Source organism: Pipistrellus kuhlii, unplaced genomic scaffold, assembly GCF_014108245.1.
Source record: "Pipistrellus kuhlii isolate mPipKuh1 unplaced genomic scaffold, mPipKuh1.p scaffold_m20_p_19, whole genome shotgun sequence".
Lineage (NCBI taxonomy): Eukaryota > Metazoa > Chordata > Mammalia > Chiroptera > Vespertilionidae > Pipistrellus > Pipistrellus kuhlii.
This window is the reverse complement of record NW_023425504.1, coordinates 18,069,403-18,079,343: the sequence shown is the minus strand read 5'-3', so window position 1 is coordinate 18,079,343 and position 9,941 is coordinate 18,069,403. Positions and strand designations below refer to the sequence as shown.

Here is a 9,941-nt window from a genome sequence, read left to right as displayed (position 1 = left end):
CCCTAAAGTAAAGCCCAAACAATTTTGTGCGGACTCTTTTGAAGTTTACAATTTCCTATTATCTCTATAATTGAACAGAAACTGAAAAATTTATGAACACTTCCATACCACCTTCACAAAAAGATATGATTGTAAGCCACAAAGAGGTCCCAATTCACTGAGGAATCTATCCAAATATCTGCTTCCACTTAAGAGAATAAATCATTAGTATTACCGTATTTTTTGGACCATAAGACGCTCCGGACCATAAGACGCACCAGTTTTTAGAGAAGGGAAATGAAGAAAAAAAGATTCTGAAACAAATAGTGTCCTAAAATATTTTATGTGCATTAAAACCCAACATCACAGTCATAAACACATGTAATTAACACTGTAAAGTAAACAGCAGCATTTAGAACCATTTTAGAGCCGGGCAAGCACACAGAGACCACACAGAGCCGGGCAAGTAAAAAAACTTTTTTTTTTTAAAGTATATGTGTAGGCTATATTTGGACCATAAGATGCAGGGACTTTTTACTCCCACTTCTGATGGAAAAAAAGTGCGTCTTATGGTCCGAAAAATACGGTATATAATGGTTAATTATTTTTACTGCTGCTTTTGACTATTTTTAAGGAGTCATAGTTCACTCATCATTAAATAACTAAATAAACACTTGGTGAACACCTACTATTTGAGGGGTCCTTTCTTGGTTGAGGAGAACATATGGTAGCAGTGAACCAAACAGCTATGCCCCCGATGTCATGAAGTTTATAGTCTAGTAGGGAAGACAGACATTAGATAAGTAAATGCATCAGAGATGACCTTTGTAAAACTCAGCATTTCAGAAAAGACATGTGAGGGTTTTTTGGGGTTTTTTTTTGGCGGGGGGCGGCGGGGAGCTTTGGTGTAAGACTCAATGTTCTTGGAAATTACTTCTTTAGAAAGTTTACGTGAACATATTTTGTGGTTTAACAAAATGGTTAGAGAGTTTTTCTATATATCTCCTCCTTGAATTAAAAGCTCATGCTGTTGACTTGTCATTAACAGAAGTAATAGAATTAACTTGTCAGAAATTTTCTCAGTAACCTAAGAATGAGCCCTGTATCAGTTAATATCCAGCGGGAACAGATGGCACACTCAGATTAAAACACCCCCCCCACACACACACACACACTTAATACAACAACTATTTACAAAATTTAGGTAGTGTGTAGGGAATCCACAAGTGATATTCCAAACCCCTGGCTAATAAGGCTGTTAACACCCTGATACCTGAAGCAGCAAAGGGAGGGAGTGGTTTCTTGAACCTGGGTTGGGGGCGGAGGAGCAAATATCAAGTGAGGATGAGGGCTACCTAACAGGATGAGCTATGATTTTCAGGTGAGGGAAACAGCTATCCAGCTTACAGAAACCTCTCAGGGGGAAAATCATAGAAATAAGTATCCAAATTTTATTTTCTGCCATCCCTGCAATTTCTTACCTGTCCTCCTTATTGGCCAAACTCAACTAGAGGCAGTGGAGTTCACTGATGTATGTATTTACAGGTCAGTACAGAGCAGAGTGGAGAGGGGATCTAGAGGAGCAAATCAATGGCCGCATATGCAGCGCTGGCCCCTATTACTCTTTTCTCACCACAGCCTAGGTCTTGAACTGTTGGTCTCAACCTAGCTTACATTTTATTTTCTGACCTTACCATCTTGTAATCCTCTTTTTAAAATTAAGACGGAAGATCATCTTGGAAAGCTAATGCTGTCATAGTGTCTTATTTGTGACTTACAGGTTCCTTCCTTCCTCATACTTTTGATCAGATGTTTTCATCTTTAGCCCTGGCTGGGTAGCTCAGTTGGTTAGAACGTTGTGCTGATATGCCAAGATTGCTGGTTTGATCCCCAGTCAAGGCACATACAAGTATCAACCAATTAAAAGAAAACGAAAGGGGAGTCGCCTGCTCCTGCTGTCCCCGCCGCCGCAGCCGCCGCCTTCGCATGTCCGCTTGTCGCTTGTCCTAGCTGCTGCCGCCGCTGCAGTAGGAAGAGCAAGAACTGGGAAGCCTCTGAGTGAAACCCACCATTCTACTGGCTAGTCGGCCCGCCCCTCCTTCCTTCTTTCCCGCCCCCCCGCCCCGGGCCCCCATAGGTGCCATCCGCCTTTTCTATCCCCCATCCTCAGATGAGGGGGATGAGTTCAGGAAGCGGAGACACTCCTCCTCCCCCCCACTCCCGCGCCCAGCAGGGTCACCATTTGCAGCCCAACATGGCAGGAGTTGGAGGAGAGAATGATATTCAGTGTTGTTTTTCTCAGGTGAAAGGAGCAGTAGATGATGACGTAGCAAAAGCAGATATATTGTAATTTCTACAGTAGAATTTAATCATTCTGGAGAATTACTAGCAACAGGAGATAAAGGTGGTAGAGTTGTCTTCTTTCAACAGGAGCAGGAGAACAAAATCCAGTCTCATAGCAGAGGAGAATATAATGTTTACAGCACCTTTAAGAGCCAAGTTTGACTACTTAAAGTTTAGAAATAGAAATAGAAATAGAAGAAAAGATCAACAAAATTAGGTAGTTACCCCAGAAAAATGCTGCTCAGTTTTTGTTGTCTACCAATGATAAAACTATAAAACTATGGAAAATCAGAGAAAGGGACAAAAAACCAGAAGGGTATAACTTGAAAGAGGAAGGTGGAAGGTAAAGAGATCCTACTACAGTCACTACTACGAGTGCCAGTCTTTAGGCCCATGGATCTAATGGTTGAGGCCAGTCCATGAAGAATATTTGCCAATGCTCATACATATCAATAACATCAACTCAATTTTCATTAATAGTGATTATGAGACATATTTATCTGCAGATGATTTGAGGATTAATCTTTGGCATCTGGAAATTACAGATAGGAGTTTTATTGTTGTGGATATCAAGCCTGCCAACATGGAAGAGCTAACAGAGGTGATTACAGCAGCAGAGTTCCATCCAAATAGCTGTAACATGTTTGTATACAGCAGCAGTAAAGGCACTATTCAGTTATGTGACATGAGGGCATCTGCCTTTTGCGATAGGCATTCTAAACTGTTTGAAGAACCTGAAGATCCCAGTAATAGGTCTTTCTTGTCTGAAATCATCTCCTCTATTTCTGATGTAAAATTCAGCCATGGTGCTCAATATATGATGACTAGAGACTACTTGTCAGTCAAAATTTGGGACTTAAATATGTAAAACAGGCCTGTGGAAACATATCAGGTGCATGAATACCTCAGAAGTAAACTTTGTTCTCTATGAAAATGACTGCATATTTGACAAATTTGAATGTTGTTGGAATGGTTCTAATAGTGTTGTCATGACTGGATCTTACAATAATTTTTTCAGAATATTTGACAGGAACACAAAGCGAGACATAACCCTCGAAGCGTCACGAGAAAACAATAAACCTCACACGGTTCTGAAGCCATGCAGGTTCTGTGCAAGTGGCAAGAGAAAAAAAGGATGAAATAAGTGTTGTTGACAGTCTAGACTTCCACAAGAAAATACTTCACACAGCCTGGCACCCCAAGGAAAATATCATTGCTGTAGCGACTACAAACAATCTGTATTTATTTCAAGACAAAGTGAATTAGGGTTGGCATTCCTAGCAGAAGAGCCCACTTCCTGCTTAGTTGAGGTAGTTGAATCTAGCATTTGTACCTAAAAAACAGAGGTCCATTGTGGCGCCCCCTTCCAGTGTTTGACAATGTGCCATTCGACAACACTTTTTTATAGCTACATGGAGAAAGCTCTGTGGGTTCGTCACTGTGGTGTTCTCCAAGTCTGCTAGCCATTTAGGTAAGGATAGGGCACTTTTAATTTAAATGACTTCTTGCACCATCTTGCCTGATGGACTAGATTGGACTGTGTCAACATTGATTTACTCCACTTTTTATGCCTTCCATTGTGATGACGTCAAACACAGTGAAAGCCTCAGTCATGCTTATGGGATTTAATTGTGTATCCTCATTACTGTATCATTTGTGGGGTACACCCCGCCACCCTTTTTTAAATTAAATACAGCTCATTCTTACTGTGGCTTGTAGCATTCCTCCTCTTCTGGCCTCCTGGACTCTTCCCCTCATGTCTCTTATCTTGCCCTTCCACCCCGTCTTGGTGGTGGTATATTAAAAAAAGAAAGAACGAAAGCACACAAAATGAGTCAGTTTGGGGTCAGTGGTAAAGGGGGGTATATATTGCAAGCAATTGTTTTAATAACAGTTGGCTGTAATCACTCCTTGCTGCCTCCAGCACTGAAAATAAGGGGGGGAAAACTACTACCGAATAAAAGTGACAAAGAATGGTGAATCTGGTTTTCTTTTTCTTTTTAATCTACCTCTTTAAGCCAGTATTTTGTGTCATAACTTTTGGGCGAAATGAAATAAGTTTTCGTTGTTGTTTTGGTATTTTTGTTAATTATTTTTTTTAACAAATGTTCTTTTACAAGGAGTCAGCGAGGTATTGAACATGTTTTGGATATATATTGGTATTACTAAGGATTTCACAGCCTATAAATGCTATTAGATTTTTTTTTTTTACTGTGGTTTTAAGGGTATTGGATTTGTTGTATCTACACTTATCTGTTAATGAAATTATAAATAGGAACCAAATTTGTAGCTTCATTTTATTTTTTTTTAATTTTATTTATTTTTTTTTTAAATATATTTTATTGATTTTGTACAGAGAGGAAGGGAGAGAGATACTAGTTAGAAACATCTATGAGAGAGAGAGTCATCGATCAGCTGCCTCTTGCACACCCCCTACTGGGGATATGCCCGCAACCAAGGTACATGCCCTTGACTGGAATTGAACCTGGGACCTTTCAGTCCCCAAGCCGACACTCTATCCATTGAGGCAAACCGCTTTTGGCTGTAGCTTCATTTTAAAAGACTTTTTACAAAACAAAAATTTCATTTTTGCTTTACTAAGTACTAGGACAAAGACTTAACAAGTAAAAACCTTTTTTGACATTCAATCAAAAAACATAACAAAAACTATCCTCAAGTGATTATCGTAGATAAAACTGACATTGCACTAAATATTTTTTTTGTATCTTACTGATATCAAATCTGAATGAAATGTATCAATACTTTGTCACAGATTTTTTTCTCTATTTTTGGTTTTCCAAAGCTATTAATATTAAAAATAAACTTTAAAGTTACAGAGTTCAAAAAGTGCTTAATGGACTCCAACAGCTGCCTCAAAAGTTTAGTAATCTGTATATGACTACATTTAAGTGGTGATATCTTATCCAAAGATGAAGAGTACCCCTATTTTATATAGGTAGAATGTACTTTGGTCAATCTTGCAGAAGCTTTAATGGAGAACAAATGAACTTTATTTTTAAAAGATAAATTGAGTAAGCATTCATATTATTAAAGAATAGTAGCATGCTTTGCTTGAGCAGTAATATAACCTTGAATTTTGGAAGACTCAGTGCTTCTATATATGTCCACTACCCATTGTTCTATTTTCACCAATGAAAAATGATTAAGCAATTTGACCATAATTCCCTCTACACTTATTTAAATATTATGTCTTGTAAGTTAACATTTTTAGTACACAGGAGGAATTTTATGTAATAAAATTACTGTATCTTTTGGACTTAAAAAAGAATAAGAAAAGAAAAAAAAAAGAAAACGAAAGATGTTTTCATTTGCTTTAGGTAGCCTTGCTCAGTTCAACATACACTTTAGAACACTGTTTGAGCAAGGACACTCATAGCAAGTGCCCCTGCTGTATTTGCTTCGGCCCTTAAATGGCAATTGGATGTGACAATGAGATGGGAAACACTGATTTGCGTCAGACTAAGTCAGTAATCACTCGAGTTCTGTTTACAGCCACACCCATGAATAGATTAGGATCATGGAGAACAAAGACACTGGACTAAAAACAACCAGGTTCAAAGGATACCTCATCAGAGGAGGGATACAAACTACATGAACCTGAAGAACTAGTATTTCTTGTCCATGCTGGGTGATGAAATTTTTGAAAATCCAGGCTACTAAAGAGTTCTGGTATGCATGGGAAAAATAAACTTCATTTCCAGTACTGTGGATACCTCTTGGAGCAGGAAGGAAAAGAGATCCAGAAGTACAGAAAGAGCTCCAACTGGGGCTGTACTTTATTTCTTAATAACTGAAATTCCGAAGCATATATAAGAAAATGCTAGAATTAAATAATGAATGGTGGGGTGCTACTTATGAATGTCTTTGTACTTTTCTCTTTGTGGAGAGTATGGTTGAGGAGAAGAGAATGGGGGGACCTACACCAAGAAAAGCAGACAAGCCCTCATGAGTTTTGATCAGTGGATAGAGCATTGGCCCACGGAATGAAAGGTGTCTGTTTCAATGCCCGGTCAAGGGCACATACCTGGGTTGTAAGTTGGATCTCAGGCCCTGGTTGGGGCCCATGCAGGAGGCAACCAATCAATGTGTCTCTCTCACATCAATCTCTCTCTCTCTCTCTCTCTCTCTCTCTCTCTCTCTCTCTCTCTCTCTCTCTCCTTCCCTTCCACTGTCTCTAAAAATCAATAGAAAAAATATCTTTGGGTAAAAATTAACCAGAGGAGGAGGAGGAGGAAGAGGAGGAGGAGGAGGAAGAGGAGGAGGAGGAAGAGGAGGAGGAGGAGGAGGAGGAAAGAAAAGCAGACAAAATGTAAAGAATAGTGAAATAATATGTCTGCCAGGGTCCCAGTGGTGTTCTGGGAACATGTTGCTTCAGTCCAGCCACAAGCAGAGGGTTCATGGGCTCTGGAATCACGATAACACTAACAGTTTTGAGATGCAACTAAAGGTTGCATTTCTAGTTCTGCCCTACAAAGGAGGTATTTCCCTGTAGTAGTTAGGAGCCAGTGTGTGGAGCCAGACTGCCTGGAGTCAGATTTTGGTTTCGCTGCTCAAAGGCTATGACATTTCACCTCTCTGTGTCTCAGTTTCTCCATCTGTTAAATGTGATTAGACTGTCAACCTATATCAAAGTGTTGTTGAGATGATTATGGCCACAGACTGAATTTTATACTATTATTCTCCCAGACAGGCTGACCTAATGGGAACAGTCCTCCAGCACAGGAATTGGCAAACTTTTTTCTGTAAAGGGCAAGATAATAAACAGATGAGGCTTTGAGGGCCTTATGGTCTCTGTTGCAACTACTCAACTCTGGTGTTGTAGTGAGAAACCAATGATAGACAATACATAAACAAATAGGTATAGCTGTGTTCTAATAAAACCTAATTCATAAAAATAGGCACTGTGGTGTGCCAACTCTTTCCCTAGCATTTTATTTTATTTTATTAATATTTTTATTGATTTCAGAAAGAGAGGGAGAGGGAGAGACAGAAACATCAATGATGAGAGATAATCTCTTGCACGCCCTATACTGAGGATCAAGCCCACAACTGGGGCATGTGCCCTGACGGGAATCAAACTCTGACCTCAACCACTGAACCACGCTGGTCAGGCTCCCTAGCATTTTAAATACTTGGATGCTCCACTTATCTGTCAGAATGGTGGATAACCTAGGTTGTTTGGGATAAATGGCACACAATCCTAGGTGCTCGATGGACCCTTACAAAAGAGTAGGAATTGTAAATTGTCAATACAACCTGAGACTACATCTCAATCTTCCTGAGTAGCTTCTACTTGTGACCCTCCAGTTGAATTATCTCAAGACTCAGGACTTACTCCCTGATGAGAAGCTCAAAAACAGTCTCTTTATCATCATACTAGAGGCCCAGTGCATGAATTCATGCATGGGTGGGGTCCCTTGGCCTTGCCAGTGATCAGGCCAATTGGGGCTCATCGTACCCAGTCCTGATCAGCTGATTGGGACCGGTGATCAGGGACCATAGGGGTTGACTAATCAGAGGGAGGGACCACAGGAGGTTGGCTGGGGAGTGCACTGACCACCAGAGGGAAGCTCTTGCATTGAGCATCTGCCCCCTGGTAGTCGGTGTGCATTATAGCAACCAGTCTAATGGTTGTTTGGTCAACTGGTCATAATGGTCATTTAGGCAATATATATACATATATATATATATATATATATATATATATATATATATATATCATTGGTACTTGAGAAAATTCTCCATCCTTTTTGAGTAATTATGGGAAGCCTTTAACTGGGGTACTTAAAACTTTCCCACAACTCAGGGTGCACAGTCTACACAAATTCTACCCAAGATAATAGCATGAGTCAACCATTAGGTAGAGGCCAGATACATACTGAAAAGGCCTCTATCTTTAAAAGAGCCATTTAAAAAAAATCTTTTAAAAAATTATTTTTATTGATTTCAGAGAGGAATAGAGAAGGTGAGAGAGAGACAGCAACATCAAATGAGAGTGAATCATTGATCAGGGCCTCCTGCATACCCCACACTGGGGATTGAACCCACAACCTGGGCATGTGCCCTAATTGAGAATTGAACCATGACCTCCTGATGCTCAACCACTAAGCCATGCGAGTTGGGCAAAAGGGCCAGTTTTTAAATTTTTATTGATTGATGAATTTTAGAAAAAGAGAGGAAAGAAGGGATATAAGGAAGGATGGGGAAGGAGGGAGAGAGGGAGGGAGAGAGAGAGAGAGAGAGAGAGAGAGAGAGAGAGAGAGAGAGAGAGAGAGAGACGGGGAGATTTGTTGTTCTCATTTATGCATTAATTGGTTGCTTCTTGTATGTGTCCTAACCACGAATTGAACCTGAAACTCTGGCATGTTGGGACAATGCTCTAACCAAATGAGCTACCTGGCCAGGGCAAAAAGATTCAGTTTGAAAACTACCACTTCTACCCTAGCCGGTTTGGCTCAGTGGATAAAGTGTCAGCCTCCAGACCAAAGGGTCCCAGGTTTGATTCTGGTCAAGGGCACATACCTCAGTTGCAGGCTCCTCCCTGGCCCGGCCCCTGGTCAAGACTCATGAAGGAGTCAACCAACCAATGAGCATCTCTCACATAGATACTTCTCTCTGTCTTTCCCTCTCTCTTACACTCTCTCTAAAAATCAATGGAAAAATATCCTCTGGTGGAGAGAGAGAGAGAGAGAGAGAGAGAGAGAGAGAGAGAGAGAGAGAGAGAGAGAGAGAGAGAGAGAGAGAGAAGAAGAAGAAGAAGAAGAAGAAGAAGAAGAAGAAGAAGAGAAAAGAAAAGAAAAGAAAAGAAAAGAAAAGAAAAGAAAAGAAAAGAAAAGAAAAGAAAAGAAAAGAAAAGAAAAGAAATAAAGAGCACCACTTTTAAGTGCTCCAGGAGACAGCCTTAGTCCATACCATTATCTCTAGCAAATACCTCAGGAGACTTCACCAGCCAGAATTACATCATCGATCAGCATCACTGCCAAGGACAAGACCTACGCACATACCCACAGACAGCACTTACCAAACCAGTTTGTACTCAGACCACAGTTTATGGCCAATGCTCAGCTAGACACACTGTGAAGACAGCTGTCCCACAGAAACCTGTTCATGCTCCTGCTGAAAGGGCAGGCCTTGCCGAGACCTTCCCACGCAGCACACTGTGACACTGACTCAACATGGGCCTGAGCACACATCCATGCCTAATCTAGTCCATAGTGCAAGACTATGAACTATCTAAGACAGGCCTAGACTATATCCAAATTCACAAACCCCAGCTCAAGTCCATGCAGAATGATCTTAGCTTACTCCCAGAAATTTAAGTATACACCTATCAAGCACAAGGTTCCCAAACCAGAACTCGGACACTGCTCAGTCTGAGGCCTTCACAGCATACATCTACCAGGCACAGTGACCCCAAACCAGAGCTGAGACCCAGCTCCTTTAGGATAAACTCTCAAGAAGAGGGCCCAACCCATGCTACTTCTCGGTAGCCCTCCCTCACAGACTGGATGCAGACTCATTGTCCCACTGGATATATCCAGATGGGGCTGTGACTCACACCAAGGCCCCCTTAATTTCCACTAAACAGCAGAGGGAAG

The 9,941-nt window shown here is 40.7% G+C and overlaps 1 pseudogene; it reads left to right on the top strand.

Annotated features, from left to right (window-relative positions):
* Nucleotides 1-2,202: 2,202 nt before the first annotated feature.
* LOC118722152 lies at nt 2,203-4,033 on the top strand (annotated as a pseudogene).
* Nucleotides 4,034-9,941: the final 5,908 nt, after the last annotated feature.